The sequence below is a fragment of the Oryctolagus cuniculus genome, chromosome X (genome assembly GCF_051225735.1).
Source record: "Oryctolagus cuniculus isolate XC-2025 breed Fujian yellow rabbit chromosome X, ASM5122573v1, whole genome shotgun sequence".
In the NCBI taxonomy this organism is placed as follows: Eukaryota; Metazoa; Chordata; class Mammalia; order Lagomorpha; family Leporidae; genus Oryctolagus; species Oryctolagus cuniculus.
Window position 1 is genome coordinate 12,403,272 of NC_142888.1, and position 21,492 is coordinate 12,424,763.

Genomic DNA, 21,492 nt, shown 5'->3' on the forward strand with positions numbered 1-21,492 from the left:
TTGTCATTTCTTTGCGATTTTTTTTGAATGCTAAATCATCTTTGCACACTTTGAATAATTCCTACTACATTAAAAAAGAAAAATCAAAGGCAAAATATGCAGAAAAGTAAAAAAAATTGGCTCCAAGTTTTTAGCTTAAGTAACAGGAAGACTGGAGTTGTTAATATGTGCCATGAAGAAGACTGAGGAATAGGTTTAAGGAGGCAGAAGAGTTTTATTCATATTAAGTGCACAATGTCTCTTAACCATCCAAGTGGAGATGCTGAGCAAGCAGCTGGATATGAAAGCCTATAGTTCAGAGAAGGTGTCCGGCATGGAGTTATAAATTGTGAAACTGATGACTCAGAAGTGACTTTTTAGAGGTTTATGACACCAGGGTTAAACAGTTAGAAAGAAAAGAGAAGAGGTCTCATGACTTTGCTTTAGGATAGCCTTATATTAAAGATTGAGGATGTGAGAACGAACTGTCAACAATGACAGGTGACACAGCGATTAAGTATAGATGTGGTTCCCTGTCGTCAATTTTTTTAAGTGCTTCAAGGAGGAGAGAATAAGCATTCTGCAATACTGTTGGTATGTTAAGAACTATAAGCCTGAGTGTGGGAAACTGACCACCAGATTCCACAGTGTATAGAATACTTATGACCTGATGAAATTGATTTTTGAAGAGTAGTAGTTAAAAACTGACTGGATTGAGTTTAAGAGCCAACACGATGGACCAGTGCTCTGGCATAGCAGGCCAAAGCCACTGCCTGCAGGGTCAGCATCCTAAATGGGCTTGGGTTCCAGTCCCAGCTACTCCACTTCCAATCCAGCTACCTGCTCACGTGCTTGGGAAAGCAGTAGAGAATGACCCAAGTGCCTGGGCCCCTGGCACCCACAGAGGAGACCCAGAAGAAGCTCCTGGCTTTGGTCTGGCCCAGCCCTAGCTGTTGTGGCCATCTGGGTAATGAACCAGCAGAGGCAAGATCGATCGGTGCATGTGTGTGTGTATGTGTGTGCATGTGTGTGTGCGCGTGTGTCCTCTCTCTGTAGCTCTTTCAAATAAATAAATCTCTAAAAAAATAAAATGACCATAAATTGAGAGAGGTAATGGAAGGAAAGGATGAGGTGATGGATATAGGGAAGGGATGAAACAATTGCGATGACAGTGAGAATAGGCTAGGGGAAATTTGTATGATTAAAGGAAGCATTAAGGGCTCACCTGAGCAGTCACCATTGTGAGGACTCAGATGGGTTAAGAGGCAGTCAGGGTGGTCCCAGTGGAAATTGAGGCTGCCTGCCCACTCATTGAAAGCTTCCCATCTTATGAGAATAGCAAAAAAGTAGCAATTCTTTCTGAGATCCTAGTTTATTGTAAAGTAAATTAAGTATCCCACCCTTCTGATGGCTCTTTTTGTTTTATTAGGTCTTTTAGGTTTTGTTCCAGCTTTTAACTAAATGTCAAGTTTTTTTCTTCTCCAAAATTGTGCTTAAAAACCCCAGTACCACTGGCCCTTAGGGATTTTTTCCTCTCTTGGGAGCCCCCCTCCATGCCACTCTGGCTAGAGGTCTTTGAAGAATAAAATGCTTACAATTCAGATTATGGAGAGATCCCTGTTACTGGCAACAGTGTTAGAGCAGAACCATGGGAGGGAGTGGGTGATACATGTGGTGGAAATTTCTATAGAATAGACTAGGAAACTGAGAGGCTAAGAATTCTATATGGATAGTGGTATCTCTGAATACTTGAGTTCTGTGAATGTTTTCTTTTTTTTAATAAAAATATTACATGTACATCTATGAAATTATATGGAATTGATTAAAGACATTGGCAGTGCATCCACTGACTTAATTAGTATTTAGTGTCTTCTGTTTGTATTCACTGAGCTAAGTTCTATAGCTTTAACACCATAGCAAAAGGAGATAGACTGTCAACTTGACAGTGACATTTTCTCATAATCCCGATGTTTCAGAATTATGCTGTTCTAGGTACACACAACAATATTTATGACCAGATTGACCAATCTGAAAAACATGAACTTTGCTTTCTAGTTTCTGAGGACGCTTCTCCAGAGAAAAAAATCAGCACAAATATAACTAATTTATATCTTATAAAAGGTCTGAGAGACTTAAAGCAATCTAAACTTATAATGTCAAGTTACAATTTGTAAAGCACTATGCTGGGAACATCATGGAAATAACACAATATTGGAAAAAATAATGTGTATTATTATAATCCATATGCTATAAATACTGTAAGCATTATTCTTACTTATAAGTGAGTCTATATGTATGGTGGGGTAGAATTTGATAGCTAAGCATGTGTTTTGCCATATTAAAAGAATGTTCGGCCTGCGCCGCGGCTCACTAGGCTAATCCTCCGCCTTGCGGGTTTTAGTCCTGGTAGGGGCGCTGGATTCTGTCCCGGTTGCCCCTCTTCCAGGCCAGCTCTCTGCTGTGGCCAGGGAGTGCAGTGGAGGATGGCCCAAGTGCTTGGGCCCTGCACCCCATGGGAGACCAGGAGAAGCACCTGGCTCCTGCCATTGGATCGGCGCGGTGCGCCAGCCGCAGCGCGCCAGTTGCGGCGGCCATTGGAGGGTGAACCAACGGCAAAGGAAGACCTTTCTCTCTGTCTCTCTCTCTCACTGTCCACTCTGTCAAAAAAATAAAGAAAGAAAAAAAAAGAGTGTTTGCAGATGGCACTGCAGTGTAGCAGGTAATCTCATGTGGGTGCCAGTTTGAGTTCTCGCTGTTCCACTTCTGATCCAGTTCCCATACTAATAGCCTGGGAAAGCAGCAGCAGACCTAAGTGTTTGGGCCCTTGCATCCATGTTGGAGACCTAGAAGAAGCTCCTGGCTTCGGCCTGGTCTAGCACAGGCTGCTCTGGCTACTGCAGCCATTTGGGGAATAAACCAAAGGATGGCAGACCAATTGATTTCTGTCTGTCTGTCTCTAACTCTGCCTTTCAACTGATTTTTTAAGAAAAGAATATTTACTCCAAAATTCAATCATGATCAATGATGACTTTCTTTTTAAATGGGAAAAGGTCCACATAATACAAGAGAAAAAAATTTTTTAAATATCTAACTGTAAATGTTAAATATCATCACAGTTAGCTACTTGGTCACTTATAAACTTACACAACAGAAAACCTCACTCTGGACAGTTTTGTTTGGTAAATAATTTAAATTGTAATAGATTTAGAGATTTTTCATCTATTTAGTTTTGCTGCAACAAGTTGTAAATTTCTGCATCTTACTTGCTATTCTCTTGGCATGCCTGTCCATTGGCAGCTACCCCTTTGCTACCTTCATACGAATTATTTACATTTAGGTGTTTAAATGACATCTGATACCTTGAGATGGAAATTCTTGACTATATACTTTTAATAATTCCTTGGTGACATGTCATACTTTCTATAGCAAATTCTGACTCTCAACATGTGCTATCTATAGAGTACTGAGGTCATCAGTATGTCACTGGTAATCTTTCAATTCTTGAACCTCTTATACCTGGGTACAGCAATGACTGGAGAAAATCTGCAAGATACTTTGGTTCTCTATTGCTCTTGAGACCTAAAATTACTTCCTCAAGAATACTTGTAAGAGAAAGTAGAGAGAAAACCACCAATTAGCTCTTTTTCCTCTGCAGAATGCCCATCTTTTGACATTTAAGTAATTTAAACTGAAAAAATGATTTTTGCTAAATTTAATACTTAAATCACTTATCAGGCTTTTACTCATCTTTAATAAAAATACAGTAATGGTAAAAAGGCTTAATTTTTATATCAATGTTTCTCAATCTAATGTCTACACTTGACAAATATTATATGTAATAGCATGAGAACAATTTAAAATTAATGTATGTTCTCTATTTCATTTCTAGAGAGCCAGCATTTTCCAAAAAATAATGCAGTACCATTTAGGCAACTGAACCAGGTAGTTTTTCATGGCATTTGAAATTAAAACCTTGGGGCTGGCACTTTGGCATAGTGTGTAATGCCCACCGCTTGCAGTGCTGACATCCCATATGGGTGCCGGTTCAAGACCTGGCTGCTCCACTTCTGATCCAGCTCTCTACTTTGGCCTGGGAAAGCCGTGGAAGATGGCTCAAATCTTTTGGGCCCCTGTACCCACATGGGAAACTTGGAGGAAGTTCCTGGCTCCAGGTTTCAGATTAGCACAGCTCCAGCCTTTGTGGTGAATTGGAGAGTGAACCAGCAGATAGAGGACCTCTCTCTCTCTCCCTCCCCCTCCCCCTCTCCTTCTCTCTGTGTAACTCAGATAAATAAATAAATATTTAAAAAAAAAGTTTTTTGATGAGAGGAAGGAGAAGAAATGGGACTAGAACAAAAAGAATAGGTCATTACAAAGGTGATCTCAAAGCAGACTTGCAATTAAAGGGGACAATATTCATAGCAATATCTTAAGGATTGCCTTACCTTTCCCAATTACAATTTAAGATGATGGTTAATGGGTTTCATGATAAAACACAACACTATTGGCTGACCCTAAAAATCATCTCACTCACTTCAACTAGACACTAAGCTTTGTGAGGACAAAGTCTATGTGTTTTACTTGTTAGTGCATCTTCAGAGATGGGAGCTGGCCTGAGTTTGTGTGAGTTGTTAAGTGTGGGGGAAAGGTTCTTTCCTGTGGAGTCAAAACACCCTATTGCTCAAACCAGCAGCAATCTCCTATCACCCTTGGACATTAGATATGAGAAGAAAATTAGAGACTTAGATATTTTTAAAAGTTCCCTTCAGCTCTAAAATCTATTATAACACTAAAGTGATGAATGCCACAAAATTTCTAACTCATAAATTTCAGTTTAATTATTGAGCTTTATTAGAAAATTGCTGCAGGTAATGTCTAACGGGAATAGCAGGACACTCAGAACTGCTAATTGTTAGCAATGTGGTCTCAGGCATGGCATTGGCCATTCTGTGTCACGCAGTTTCTGTGTGCATGCAGTAAAACTTAAATAGCCTCCAATCTGTTCTTGTGATTAAATTAATCATATGCTGCACAATGATGTTGCAATATCTCATTAAGTGATAGTTATTACAACTTAAAAAAATTTAGAAATAATACTCTAGGCTTCACAGGTGCCAGAGCCCTAGCTATCCTATTGCTCCCATATTTCCCAATGCTTGGCCCAGTATCTTATATATAATAGCCATTAAATAAATATACATTGAAATAAAATTAATGCTGCTATTAATTACAAAGGAATAGAGTGGAAAGAACAGGTCTTCAAAGAAGGAGGTACCTTTCTCTGAAGGGAGGAGAGAACCTCCACTTTGACTATGACCTTGTCTAAACAAGATAAGAGTCAGAGAACTCAGAGGGCTTCCATAGCCTTGGAAACTCATGACTGGAGCATAGGGAGATCACTGATGCCATAGACAGGAGTGTCAATTGGTAAAGTCAACAACAGGAGTCACTGTGCACTTACTCCTCATGTAGGATCTCTGTCCTTAATGTGCTGTACATTGAGATTTAATGCTATAACGAGTACTCAAACAATATATTTCACTTTGTGTTTCTATGGGGGTGCAAACTGTTGAAATTTTTACTTAATGCATACTAAACCGATCTTCTGTAAAAAAAAAAAAAAGAAAGAAAGAAATTATCAATTCCCAACTTGACTCTTACTGGGATTAAACATGACAATAGGTCTGATCTGATTTCATCATCATTTAAAAAAAATCATCTATTATTTTTCACTTTATGTTTCTGTGTGTGAGCAAACTGTTGAAATCCTTACTTAATGTATACTAAGCTGATCTTCTGTATATTAAGAGAATTGAAAATGAATCTTGATGTGAATGGAAGGGGAGAGGGAGTGGGAAAGGGGAGGGTTGTGGGTGGGAGGGACGGTATGGGGGGGAAGCCATTGTAATCCATCAGTTGTACTTTGGAAATTTACATTCATTAAATAAAAGTTAAAAAAAAAATTACAAAGGAATAGGACTTCAGCCCCAACATATTATCTTGGCATCATAATCTCCCAGCAATCTACATTTTAATCAATTTACCTAGCTGTTTTCTTTATAGTGTATACACTTTATAATCATGTTGTAGGCCGGTGCCACGGCTCAATAGGCTAATCCTCCACCTAACGGCACCGGCAGACCGGGTTCTAGTTCCGGTCGGGGCGCCGGATTCTGTCCCGGTTGCCCCTCTTCCAGGCCAGCTCTCTGCTGTGGCCAGGGAGTGCAGTGGAGGATGGCCCAAGTCCTTGGGCCCTGCACCCCATGGGAGACCAGGAGAAGCACCTGGCTCCTGCCATCGGATCAGCGTGGTGCTCCGGCCGCAGTGCGCCAGCCGTGGCGGCCACTGGAGGGTGAACCAACGGCAAAAGGAAGACCTTTCTGTCTCTCACTATCCACTCTGCCTGCCAAAAAAATAAATAAATAAAATAAAATAAATCATGTTGTAATTATTTTACCTATATTAATTTTTCCTCCTTACTCTTCCTACCTGAATGAAACAGTCTAGATTTCTTTCTGCCTCATCATTTGTGGCTTGCCTCTCTATCTTTGCTGGTGCTCTTGTGAAACAATCATTCAAAATCTGATTTCTAGTAGAGATGGGCAAGGTCCAGGAGGATGGGAAGTTTTGCCTGTTTGAATCCCATTACCTATTTGTATCATATCATTTCTCTCCCTCCGCATCTCCACCTTTAGTTGGACTTGGAGTAAATGAATTGAGAATGAACAAGATATATATTAAATTTTCAGATATAAAGACAGAAAATTCAAGTATTTGTTGATTTGTGTTTATAAATGGAAACAAGGGAGTGAATGTAAATGTATTTGTCATGTAACAAAATGGAATGTAAATGTCTATTTTTTCCATACAATCTCTGCTCACTGCTGAAGGTCTTTAAGAGGGATCACTTTGCTCATTATTACATTATTGGAAAGAAAACTTAAAAAATACTTTTCTGACTTTTCTCTTTAATCAGACATAAATGTAAAAGAGGGGATTTGGCCAAGTAAAGGTTGGTTAGATTTTAGACAATTAGAGTAGAGTTGACATGTATTTATCAAACAATGGATTCAGACTGAAATTGTCCAGAGACCTGGACTTAAATTTTACAACAAACTCTAAAGTTACATTTTCTTTGGAATTGGTTTTTGAATTCATTATTGTTCCAATTTCTCACAAATGTAACAATATGTGAAGGGCACAAAAGCAGAAACATCTTTCTATTTTCACATTCATTTTGCTTCCAATGCTGTAGAAAAGAAAGCAAATGCTAATTATCTTGTTTACAATCATCTAATTATTGGCAGGAGAGAGATTAAGAACCTCCCCCTAACAATGTCTCCCTAGATGCAAAGTAAGCCCTGCAATTAGGAAAAAAGAAAAAGGTTTTCCTAACTCGATCGTTCCAGACAAGTTCTGTGTTCTGGGGCCAGAGTTGTGGTGTGATGTATAAAGCTGCCGTGTGTGGCACCAGCATCCCATATGGGTGCTGCTTCCAGTACCAGCTGCTCCACCCCATCTAGCTCCTTGCTAATAATGGCCTGGAAAAAACAGCTGCTGATGGCCCAAGAGTTTGAGCCCCTGACACCCACATGGGAAACCTGGAGGGAGTTCCATGCTCCTGGCTTTGGCCTGGCTCAGCCCTGGCTGTTGTAGTCATCTAGAGGGTGAACCAGTAGATAGAAGTTCTCCCTCCCCTCTCTCCCACGCTCTCCAATTCTGCCTTTCAAATTAATAAATTTTAAGAAAAATTGTATTCCAATGCAAACTAGTACTTTAATAGTCCAAATCAAACAAGAAAGCGTACTGAGAATTTCAACTATATCCAAATGTCCAAAGGAAACAGAATAGTGCAAGCTCTCCTATCATTTACTGAAGTTTACATTTAAGAAAAAACAAGCTCTGCTAGCAGCAGGTGACAGTTTTAGTGTTTTTTGCCTCCAGCAACAAATAGTTCACATGTATAAGTGGAGAAGAAGTCTTTTAGTCTTGCAACATTGATGTAAAGTTATAAAGAGGTGTCGCTAATAATAGCTGACAGCTTGCACACTTACTTTATGCCAAACACTGTTTGGAACGTTGTGCGTATTTTACTTAATTCTTGGCGGTACAAAAACAAAGCCTAAGAGAAATGCCACTATTTTCCTTCTTAGAAATAATAGTAATTTGAATTGAGGCTTTGTGAGTTTATGAACCTTGACCAATGCCATACAACATCTGCTTCCAAACAAGTCCTAAGCAATCTAACTCCAGAACCCTTATTTTTCACCATTGATCTCACCATACAGACACTGGGAGAATTGGGAAACACTGTCCAAAGAAGAGATGGTAAGAGAAACCAAAACACTGTACCACTTATTTGAAATCAGAAGTAAACTTATTTTTACTACTTTTTAAAAATTCCGACATGAAAGAAATTAATGTACCCCACTTCCCTCATTACCTGATAGAAATGACACCCACATCCCTGTCTGACCTTCTCACCCAACATGCTGCCTCATTGGCTGATTTACTATTATGAAAATGTCATTATTTCCCTAAGTAATGGTCTTGAGTTGTCAGTACATTATGTCAATTAGCACCACACAGATTTTAGCCTAAACCTGCCTCTACCTCCCATACCAAAATGTGAGTGTTTGTTTTGCTGTGGCCTTTGCCACTGGTTTATTTTATTTTCCACAGGAGAAAATAGATCTTGTACTATGTGACATGGGAACCCAATCTATAATTTGGAGGCCCCATGTACCATTTTAACACAATGTATGCCACAAAGGAGTACAGTGTAGAATCTTGTTAGAAACTAATCCAGAGGGGCTCACAAGAAGGACAGTAATAAGATTAGTTTTTTATATCACGAATGGTTTCCTTGGCACCATTATACACATGTCACCAAAACTTTGCTTTCATCAAGAACAATATACCAGAAAGAAGAGTATCTGGGTTATGTCCAGAGGAAGTAAATCTGTTCTGTCCTACATATAGCCCTGAAAAAGGGGACTAAATAGTTACCAAAATGCTAAAATTTTAAACAAAACTATTCTCCCTTGCCCAAAATGGGACTGAAAACAACATTTAAGTATCTTTTTGGCCCTAATAATCTTACACAATTACCAAAGCTACTTGGAATCTACTTTCACCATCCACAGTTGGAATATGTTATATTTTAAAGGTAGAATGGAACAAGATAAATGCTACAATAAATCAGAAACCATCGATTCCAGCATAAAACATAGCTTAGCTCAGACCTCATTACTGACTATATCCTATTCTCAGTGGTACACAGATGTAGGGACTTTTGAGGCTAAATTAAGATAATGCATACTTTTCTACACAGAGTGACTCCTAGCAGGTTTAACAATGACAGTACCATTACGCAGCATGCTGTCTCATACTTCCATTGAAGTCTGAGTCAATATTAATCTCCCTCATGGGTTGAGATAACTCTTGGTCTATGTGATGAATAGGTATTAAGGGGGTAAAGGAGTAGAATGTATTAAGTATACAAGTAGAAATTTTTAATATATTAAGTACAACTGGATTAGACAACAGATCAACATTAAAACAAACCTATGAAAGTTTAACTATAATATATTTTGTTAAACAGAATGACTTTTCATTTGTCCATTTAAGGAAAAAAAATACTAAACAATCTATACATATAAAGTAATTTCAAAACTCAACTGTGTACATTCTAATTAGACATGTAAAATGAATTTCAGGCCACTTAAATATGAATTTTGAAAAATTTCCCTAATTTGATGCTGAATTAATCAGAATAGTATCTTTAATAATGTTTAAAAATAAGTTGAGCCTTGAAAATAAATGTATTTTATCTAGGCAAAATTAATTTTCCAAATACATGGCAAAAATATGGTAGAAATCTATTTGTGAAAATTAGAAGCTCTTTCTCTACAGAGGACAAAAATATATTCTTAACATCCAAATTTTGCAGATGTGCTCAATCTTAAGTAATTTATTTACAGCTCTATGTTCCTGTTTTGTTCCTCTTTAAACGTCAGCACACAAAAAGAATCCCAGAACACAGAATCTGGAGATGATATTAACTACTTTGTTTTCTGGTGAACAACAATAAAAATAAACTAATCCTGGCACCTGTGTAGAGAAAATGAAAGTTTGTTTAAAACAAATCTTGGGTTTTATTTTTCCCCCAGATGTCAGGCCTGTGATAGAAACTCATGGATTGGAAACTGCTACTTGAAAGAAGCAGTTGGCTGTGGAGAGAGCCAAAGATGCAATTTTTATAACCAGTGAAGGTTTGAATTATTCATAAAGGAAGAGCTTTTAAAAATTTTTTTAGAAATAAATCAGCTACCAAACTGCTGAAGTGAGTTAAATGAAACTGGCCAACAAAGAATATGTATGGTCAAGATGCCAAAGAATGAGCCTAGCTAACAGACTCTTCGAGGGTCCATTATTGGTTCAAGTGAGAAAGGAGGAGGGTGGAGAATCTTGCATAAAATTATTATTAAAGAAGATATGAAGGTCTGGGTTTGACTTTCCTTTACAGAAATACTATGTGCACATTTCAGCCTGCTAATTATGTGCACACTAAATATCATCAAGTGAGATTTCCCATTCCTAAAACAAATGCTAAAACATATTATCTTCAATGGAGGAGCCCATTCATGTTTTGAATGCAGCAATATTCCAAAATCTTTGCACATATAGGTAAAGTCCTGGGTACTTTTCTACTAAGGTTAGTAGAAATATAAATATTTATGATTCCTTGATAATTTGAGTTTGGAACAACACTTTGATGAACTCTGATAATTGATAAGATTTTAAAGTCTATTTTCACAAATCTTTTAATGCCTTTATTTTAAAAAATCAGATCAAGAAGATATCCATCTATAAATATGAAGTAATCACCCGAAAGATCATTAGTATAATTTGTTATACTATAGATTTTAAAAAATATTTTGTTTATTTATTTGAGAGATAGAGTTACAGATAATGAGAGGGAGAGAGAGAGAGAGAAAGGTCTTCCTTCTGTTGCTTCACTCCCCAAATGGTCGCAATGGCCAGAGCTATGCCGATCTGAAGCCAGGAGCTGGGTGCTTCTTCCTAGTCTCCCATGTGTGTGCAGGGGCCCAAGGACTTGGGCCATCTTCTACTGCATTCCCAGGCCACAGCAGAGAGCTGGATTGGAAGAGGAGCAGCTGGGACTAGAACTGGCACCCATGTGGGATGCCAGTGCCACAGGCGGAGGATTAACCTACTGTGCCACGGCGCCGGCCCCTGTTATACAGTAGATTTTAAAACTTCCCCAAATACATAACTATCCTTGTGAGTATAAACACAAACATTTGTTTACACACATTTCAGGTAACAGTTCACTCCAACATCTCCTTTTTCTTAAATTTCTGTCTAAAGTACACAATCATAGAATTTTGTTTGTAAATAAACAGTGGAAATATTTTAGCTGGTTCACGCTCCTCTATGAATATTATGTTAATTTGAAATATTCAACAAATGCTGTCTTCACTGAGAACAATGTATGGAGTAATGCTAGTTTCTTAGAAAAGAGCAAGGCCAGTCAAGAGAATAAATACTGATGAGGATGATGATAGAATAGACTTGTAGTGAAGACAGTCTAGGTTGAAGATTAAGGTTTTGGCCACAATATCTAGCTTAAGCGAATGTCAAGAATGAAGTGCCACCAACTATTGTCAAGTAAAGCCAGAAGGAAAGAGCAGTTTTGGAGTTGAGACTGTCTATGCATCTATCTGGAGCTGATAATTAGAAGGTGGTAAGAATTGTGTGATTCATCAGTATAGACCAGTATGATGCCACTGTGTCTTTTAGAACATTAAACTGAGTTAGGAGTTTAAGGGTTTTACTCTAAGATTTGATGGACCCCAACATTATCTATTTTACACAATAATTATTATTCGTACCTAGGGTTGTTGCAGGAAAGTCAGTCAGCCCTTTTGATGAAAAAAAAAAGCCAACAAAAATGCTTGATATGATCATCTCCATTGAAGTAATTCCCAAGAAGACAGATGATTGGCCAGGTTAAGTCCTTTGGATATGATCCAAGAAACTTGAAAGGTGGGATTAAGTGATATTTTGTAAATAGGGGTCTCTTCCATGCTCCTGGTACATTAAAGGGACTCAAGTCAACCTTTGTAGGTATCTTTATTTATTTGTTTCTATCTTTTGCATATAACTTTGAGTGACACTTTCTCAAGACCTTTTAGTTGGAAGATATGGCCAGACTGAACTGACCAGGTGCAACATAGAAAGTGTCCAATGGTTAGAAGAATTCTATGAACTATTAAGCCACCATAACTCTGCATGGCTTTGTTCATTTTTTGCTATTAATTGAGGAAGAGAACAGGTTTTTAGGCTATTATTTGGCTTAGGATGAACTTCCCAAGGTGACTTTCCTAAAAGCATTCAGAACATTTTGCAGTTAGATTTTGGCATTTGCTCTCAACAGTGTCTGAATTTAGCTATCTCATCCATTTGTATAATGTGTATCCTCACAGAGTACAAAGTACATACAGCTACCAGATTTGCAAAACAGCTAATTCATGATTCTTAGGAAAATATGCTGCAATGAAGATGTAGGTACATTTGAATAAAGAAGAGCTAACTCCTAATTAATTATAATTTTGAATATGCCCAACCAATAAAGACTATCATGTCTTCAGTTGTAGATGTTCTCTAAGATATTAACATGATATAAACATGGACCATATTTTCTAAAAATTGTACTTTAGTGGTTTGCCTGGGACACGGTAAACATACAATCATTATTGTTGTCTAAATCAATTTAATTGAAAATGTTCTTGCCTAACATTAGAATATGTATTTGCCCTTTTAACATGCGCCTCATGGTCAAGATTGTCATTTAACCAATTACGACATAATCCTTCAGTGACTATAAAGAAACCAAGTTAGGTCTCACTAATTACCTGTGCATTTTCTCATTCAAGTAATTCAACAAATAGTTATCAGGCACCAAACGTGTACCAGGTACCATTGTGGGCCTTTGCAGTATATAAGTGAACACAGGAGAGCTATTTCTCTCATGGTATTCTACATATTTTTCCAATAGTCTGAAAGTAAATGAATTATCAGCAAATGGCTTCACTTCACATTTTTACAACTAATCCTGTTTTTAATCACACATTAGCTGGCTAAACTTCTGTTCCTCATTATAGCCACTATGGTTTGAATGCCTGTCATCTCCCAAACTCATGTTGAAATTTAACTGCTGTTCTAACAGGATTAAGAGGTGGGGCCTTTAAGAGGTGGTTAGGTCAGGAGGGCCCCACCCTTAAGGGTAGATTTAATGCCAGTAAAAACTGCCTTCTGCATGTTGGCTTTCTCTTGCTCTTTTGCTTTGTGCCTTGGAATGACACAGCAAGAAGGCCTTCACCAGACTTCTAAGCCAATACATTTCTGTTCATTATAATTACCTAGTCTCAAGTATTCTGCTACAGCAGTAAAAATGGACAAAGACAATTATCCTTGAGTATCTCTATATGAATAATCAAGGTAGAACAATAGATAATCGCATAATACATTTGTATTTAGTATGTGATTCTAAAGTTTATAGCCAGAGGTTGACTTCTGGCAAGCTATAAGCATCTACAATAGCCGCAAGTACAGGAAAAAAAAAAAAAAAACAATTAAATGAAGCACGTTTGTTAACACTGATGTTATTTCAACTTTCTATTTGATAAGTGCTCTGAATACAGATTAATAAAATGTTTTAGTAACAGATGTACTTGGCTCAATGTTTATTATTCTATCTGACTTGATAAGGGAACTAAATTGTTAAATGTATTAAAATGTGAAAGAATTGTGAAAATAATTTTGTTTTGTGGTACTCTAAGTCCTGCCCTATCACTTTTCCAGAACCCTGGAAATGGCTAATTTAGAACTATTTAATTATTTCCATAATTTTCTTTACATGTTAGAAACATGACCATGCTCATATATATGTAAGCTTCACATCAATGGTTTTCATGAATCCTGGACTTTCACCCACACATTTTGAAATACTGAGTACTGAACTGATTAGTCTGGCTGTGTTTCACAAATAAAAATAAGCAAATGGGGCATGTGTTTGGTGTAGCAGTTATGACACTGCTTGGAACCCAGGTATCTCATATAGGAGTGCCTGGTTTTGAGTCCTGGCTCTGCTCCAAATTCTAGCTTCCTGCTAATGTACACCCTGGGAGGCAGCAGGTGATGGCTTCATGGCTAAGGTACTTGGGTCCCTGCCACCCAAATGGGAGACCCTGCTTGTGTTCCTAGCTCCTGGCTTCAGCCTGGACCAGCTCTGGCTGTTGTGGCCATTTGAGTAATGAACCAGCCAATGAGAGATTTTCCTTTTTCTTGGTATGTCTCCCAAATTAAATAAATAAATAACAATTAATTTAAAAAAAAGCAAACAGTCATAAGAGAACATCTCAGGGGGTCCGTGCTGTGGCACAGTAGGCTAAAGCCCCAGCACCCCATGTGGGTGCTCCTTTGAGACCAGCTGCTCCACTTCCGATCCAGCTCCCTGCTGGTGCACCTGGGAAGGCAGCATAGGATGGCCCAAATCCTTGGGCCTCTGCACCCACATAGGAGATCTGGAGGAAGTTTTTGGCTCCAGGCTTTGGATCGGCTCAGCTCTGGCCATTGTGGCCATTTGGGGAGTGAATGAACAGATAGAAGATTTCTCAGACTCTACCTTTCTCCATAGCTCCTTCAAATAAATCAAATAAATCTTTGAAAAAAAATCTGAAGGAAAAATTTTAAATGGCATTTGTAGATATTTTCTGTCAATACTTTATTGAATAGATTTTAATAATTTCAAAAAATCTTAACTCACATAAAATTGTACATATTTATGTGGTACTGTGTGATGTTTTTGTGTGTGTGCATATATATATATATATATATATAGTGGTTATTGACTAGATTTGAGTGTTCTTAGAGCTCATAAAACATTTCTTCCAATAGCTGAGTGTTCTGAAGAAAACTATTTGTACTATAACAGATAAAGAACCATTTTGCCCCTAGATATTTCTATTTTTCTGACTGGATAAACATATTGCTCATATCTGCTGAAAAACAGTATAATATTATTTGCCCAACTGAAAACCATTTTGACTCAAACAATAGTTTAATTCACATATTTTTAAGCAAAAAGTTAAAAAGTTAATTTTTATGTAGTTCAAGGTCTTTAAATGAGATTTGTGAATGTTTTAATATCCTGATACAAACTGTCATTTTTCAGCTAATATAGAATATATACACTGACAATTCACTTATTATCATGTTAATGAAATTTAAAAACAACGTTTTCTAATAAGCTTTTTTACATTAGTATAATTGTCCATTTTCTTATATTTTCTTCTCATGTTAACTTTCCTTAAGTTTTTATAATGTTCATAATTTTTGTGACACATATACATAAGATTTAAGATGGCAATATGCAATAAAACTAAGGAGATTCAAATTCTGGCTAATATTCCCTTTTTCAAACTTATAAATATGCTGCCAAAATCAAAATAAGTTCCATAGGTACAATCAAATATAGAACTTTGGAGAATTTCAAACCATGGCAATATTATAAAGGAAGCAAATGAAGCTGTAATATTATCATAACTTTGTATATAATTGTGGTCAATGAAAATTTGCTAGAACTTGAATTAATGAAGTCTTTGTCAAGGTCTTTGTTCAGCATAATTGAAAACACATAGATAATTGTTGACTCCTGTGAAGACATTCAAGTGACCTTCCAAATGTTCATAAAAAATTTGTATTATAGGAAGTGATACACAGAATTCAATTTTTTTTGCATCAAAATAAAACTTTTATTCCATTTTCTGTGAACTTTTTGAAGTACTCTGGTATATTCTTTAAAGTGAAGAGTAATTCAAGGAAGCAGGTAACATGCCCCAGTGTGGGGAGCAACCGAGACTAGACAAAGTTACTGGAATTAGGACTAATTCTATGCATCTGCTCTCCCACAATATGGCGCTGGGGAGGAGTAAACTTCTATGCAGCTGCCTCTCGCCAACTTGACTGATAAGCTGCAGGAGCTGATCCTGCTCCTGATTGGAGGAGAGCAGCGTGCTCAGCGTGTGGGTAGCAGAGTTGGGATTGGTGGAAGAAGACTATAAAGGAGGAGAGAAACAACATGCACCAGGAACATCTGAGGGAACACCTGAGGAACATCTGAGCAGCCCCCGAGAGAGCCGGCCGGCGGTGTGCCGCTCCTCCGTGGAAGTGGGGAAAGTGGTGGGGGGTGCCGCCCCCTCCACGGAGGTGGAGGGGCCGGCAGCTAACCCGGGACAGCATCGTTCCTCCACGAGTGAGGGACCGGCAGCAAACCCAGGAAGGGCCGAGCAGACAAAAGAACAGTGCAGGTTCTGGTGTCGTTCCTCCGCGAATGGGGGAGCGACATAATGGTGCTGTGACTCGGATATGAAACCTAGGAGGGAAAAAGCGGGAAAATACTGGAGAGACTAGGGAAGAGCCTAGGGAAAGCCAGACGGAAAAGGTGCCAGAAGAAGCTATCGAAAGCCTAGGCATAGACTCGGATACGGACTGCGGGGAGAAGCTAGGAGAAATCTAAGGTTGAAAGTGAAAGTGAAAGCTAGAAAAAACTTAGACTTGGATACGGGCTGTGGGGAGAAGCTAGGAGAAATGAGAGAGAAATATTGTTGGAAGAAAGTTGGGAAAAGTACTGGGTAGAGAAAAATATAAGCTAGGGAAAATGAAGCTGCGGGGGTAGGCCGAAGTGGAGACGTAAGCTAGGTTGGGATTCGTCAAGTCAGCCCGGGGAGCAAAAGACGGGAAGCCAAACCGGAAGCGGAGACGTAAGCTAGGTTGGAATTCGTCAGGTTAGCCTGGGGAACTTAGACTGAAAACTAAACCAGTAGCGGAAACGTGAGCTAGGCTGTGATTCACGGAAGCCGCCGAGCGCAGAGAGAGCTCGCGGGGCACAAGCGGAGAGAGCGCACGGGGCGCGAGTAGATAGGAGAGCGCGGGGCTGGCGTGGAGACCATGGAGCGTGCGCGAAGCCCGGAAGCTGCACAGAGGAGAGAAGCGCGGGCTGAAGCTGCGCAGAGCCGGGAAGCCGCCGCGGGGCGAGGCATCGAGAAGCCACCTCGGGATGGGCGCCAGGAAGCCGTGGGGATAAGAGAAACAGAAGTATAGAAGTAAAATGAGAGAAATAGGAATGCTGGCAGATAGAAGTAAAATAAGAGAAATAGGAATGCCCAGAGATAGAGAAATAGAGAAAAATAAGGCCTCCCCACAACACGGCGATGAGAAGGCTCGGACTTGGTCTGCCTGATTAGTAAGGTGGTAAGCACCTGCGGGCGGCTAGCAGAGTACCCGCCGCAGGTCACCGAAGACAGGCACGTTATCAACACTAATAAGTCTCCCCACAACACGGCAATGAGAGGGCTCAGAGTTAGTCTGCCTGATTAGTAAGGCGGTAAGCACCTGCGGGCAGCTCTAGCAGAGCAGAGCAGACCATGCACTGCAGGGCACCGAACACAGGCACGCATTAGTGCCTAAAAGCCTCCCCACAACATGGCGAAGAGAGGACCCGGATTCGGTTTGCCTGATTGGTAGGGCTGTAAGCACCTGCAGGCAACTCCAGCAAGCAGAGCAGAGTGTGTGCTGCGGGGCTCCAAAGACAGGCGCATATCAACGCCAAAAAATAAAAAGAAAGGGGGAACTGTGGGGAGCAACTGAGGCTAGACAAAGTTACTGGAATTAGGACTAATTCTATGCATCTGCTCTCCCACAATATGGCGCTGGGGAGGAGTAAACTTCTATGCAGCTGCCTCTCGCCAACTTGACTGATAAGCTGCAGGAGCTGATCCTGCTCCTGATTGGAGGAGAGCAGCGTGCTCGGCGTGTGGGTAGCAGAGTTGGGATTGGTGGAAGAAGACTATAAAGGAGGAGAGAAACAACATGCACCAGGAACATCTGAGGGAACACCTGAGGAACATCTGAGCAGCACCCGAGAGAGCTGGCCGGCGGTGTGCCGCTCCTCTGTGGAAGTGGGGAAAGCGGTGGGGGGTGCCGCCCCCTCCACGGAGGTGGAGGGGCCGGCAGCTAACCCGGGACGGCGTCGTTCCTCCACGAGTGAGGGACCGGCAGCAAACCCAGGAAGGGCCGAGCAGACAAAAGAACAGTGCAGGTTCTGGTGTCGTTCCTCCGCGAATGGGGGAGCGACACCCCAGGAAGAAATTGGGGAGATAGATGAATTCCTTCAGTGAAACTTTTTTACTAGAAGGAACTTATTTAAAAATCCAACCATAAAGTAACTATTCATGCTTATAGAGTATTAGGTATTGGTCTAAATGATTTCACAATTTAATGGAGGAAGGGTATAATGGATGGACAGACACAAATTATCCAAAAATATGATAATTCCTCTACTAGGAAATATACATAGGGTATAACAATAGCTTAAAAGACATCTGCCAAGATAAATCCAGAAAGGCTGTGGAGGAGAAATTGCTGAGAAGTACTCTGTTGGAGTAAGTTCACATGGAGATTTCAAAAGGAAAAAAATGATCATATTCAAAAGCATGAAGATGCAGTGATATGTGTATGGGTGTGTATGCCTGCAAGGGTGTGTGCCATGTAAATTCTACGGAGATCAGAGACAACAAATGTGCAGGAAGGGGCCATTTAAGATCTCATGATGACTCAGAGTTTTGACTTTAATTTGGTAAGCAAATAGAGCTCCTTGAAAGTTTTAACCCAAATGCGACATGACTTAATATTTGTCCTCATATTAGTCTGTTGGTTGAGTTGCCCCAGAGAGATATTGTATAGTAAATCTCTACAAAACACAGCAGCTTGACAAACCAATAATGGCTTATTTTCTCTCACAGTAAGCCAGGAATTCTAGAGGAGCTGGACTCAATGGCCTGACTTAGCGGTCCTCATGTGCTTGCAGTCAGAATGTTGACTGGGGGTGAATCCACCTTAAGGTTTGATTGGGACTAGAAGATACACTTCCAAACTGACTCCCATGACTGGCAAGTTCTTTCAGCTGTTGGCCAGTGCGCCCTCAGTTTCTATTTAGGTAGGCCTTTCCATGGTATTATGTGAGGCCTCACGGCAGCATGACTATTAGCCAAAGTACTGAAGAGAAAGCTGTAATATCTTTTATATCCTCACCTTAGAAGTCACACACTGTCACTTTCAGCATATTCATCAGTCCAAACAATAACAAATAACCACTCTGATGCAGTGTAGGAGAATTCTTGACAAGAACACGCACCAAGGAGATATTAATCATTTGGGGCAATCTCAGCTGCTAACTACAAGAGGAGCGATCCATGTCTCAAGATAATCAGTGGCAAAGTAATTGTGAAAATCAAGAAATAATGACGGCTCAGTTATAATCATAACTCCAAGTGGGGATGAAGAGAAGGGGCGTAATTTAGAAAGTAGAATTCACAGACACAATGCCTGATTGCATGTGGAAGGTCCAGGCACAGAAAGAACCCTAGGTGATTCCCATGTTTTTGGTTTAAGTAATTGAGAGTGGGGCAAGAAACAATGCTACAGGAGAAGCAAGCTTCAGAGGGAAACGGTGATGCTTATTTTCCCCTAAATTGGTGTCTCAGTCCATTTTGTGTTTCTTTTTTCTTTTCTTTTCTTTTCTTTTTTTTTTTTTTTTTTTTGACAGGCAGAGTGGATAGTGAGAGAGAGAGACAGAGAGAAAGGTTTTCCTTTGCCGTTGGTTCACCCTCCAATGGCCACCACGGCTGGCGTGCTGTGGCCGGCTCACTGCACTGATCTGAAGGCAGGAGCCAGGCGCTTCTCCTGGTCTCCCATGGGGTGCAGGGCCCAAGGACTTCAGCCATCCTCCTCTTCACTCCCTGGCCACAGCAGAGAGCTGGCCTGGAAGAGGGGCAACCGGGACAGAATCCGGTGCCCCAACTGAGACTAGAACCTGGTGTGCCAGTGCCGCTAGGTGGATGATTAGCCTATTGAGCCGCGGCGCCAGTCCATTTCGTGTTTCTAATGACATTCTACCAGAGACTGGAGAAGTTATAAAGAGAAGAGTTTTATTGTGTTTCACAGTTCTGGTCCCAGGTTGTGGAGGTCACATCTGGTGATGGCCTTGTTGCTGGCAGAGTACTGAAATGGCACAGAGCATCTCATGTCAGGAGAAAGGGACTCTCTGTCCTCTAGTCTCTCATAGTAGAAAGCTACCAAAATGTAACCATGGGAGCTCCACTATGATGATTTTTATCTAATCCTCATCAGTTCTAAAAGGCCCTGCCTCTAAATTCTCTAGTTGGATTAAGTGTTACTCTCCTAATCTCTCCCAATATGTTAAATTTCACATGAGTTTCAGAAGGGACAAACTATGCTCAAATCATAGCAGCTGGCAGTCAATTTCCTGTGAGACATCCATGTGGATATAACAATTATGATTACAGATAGCATTTATTCAGCTTTTTTAGATATTAGTTTTTTAAAAATTTTATTTAAAATTTTATTTAAGGTGAACACATTTCATGATTTTACGATTTCTGATTTAACAGCATAATGATACTTCCCAGCCTATACTATCTTCCCTCCCTCCCTTTCTTTTAATTTTTACAATGACGTACTTTGTTTAGTTTATAATCACAAGTTTAACCTTCCATTAAATAAAGATTTCAACATGTAGTCAGTAGAAAAAACACTATTCCTCAGGAGTATAGACAAGGGCTATAAACATGGGAAAGTAGACTTAAGTTCTTAACATATTCATGTATTAACCCATTTAATTTTCATAGCTGTAAAAAGAAATATAATTCCTATATCACAAATGAAGCAAGGAGAGATTAGTCCAAAATTCCATATTAATTAGTCAGATTTTTGTAACTTTAACTAAAATGCCCAAGAGGATCTACTTAGCAAGGAAAAGATTTCCTTTGGCTTACAGTTTGGAGGGTCACAGTTCAGGATCGGGCAGTCCCGTTAGCCTGAACTTCGGTGCAGGCCGGCCATGGCAGAACGTGTGCACAGGAACAAGCGCATGGTGAGTCTGGAAGCGGAGGAAAAGACCTGCAGTGAGCACACTCACTTGGCATATAGCCAAGGGCAAGCCTGCGGTGACCTAAAGACCTCCCACCTGGCCCACCTCTCGGATGCCATAACGAGATCAAGTCTCCAGCCTTAATCCATCAACCCTTAATGTGGGACTTCAGAGCTTTACTATTTGCATGCGTCTGGGGAGCCAAGTACTGGTTAATCTATAACACCAAGTAACTTTATTCACATTAGAGCTAGGGTTCAAACTCACCTTTTCATAAACTGTTCTCCTGATGTTAACCACTTCCCATTTAAAGATTATAATAAAATCATTCTTATGAAATTATGTGGGCCTTAATATGCTATGTTTATTGAGAATACAGTAACCTGAACTAACAAGCAAATTTAAGTATAATAAATTCATTTCCCTAGTGAAACGCCAGTTACTGCGGAGAAAATGTACTAGACTGGTTATGTTAT

General features: G+C 39.7%; 1 long non-coding RNA gene across 1 annotated transcript in view; it reads right to left on the reverse strand.

Moving 5' to 3' along the window:
* LOC149119558 (uncharacterized) overlaps positions 1-21,067 on the reverse strand; it is a 109,838-nt gene extending 88,771 nt beyond the window's left edge. Inside the window, exon 1 of the long non-coding RNA XR_016228325.1 lies at positions 20,922-21,067. This is a non-coding gene — a long non-coding RNA (uncharacterized LOC149119558). The remainder of the gene's footprint in view (positions 1-20,921) is intronic.
* Positions 21,068-21,492: the final 425 nt, after the last annotated feature.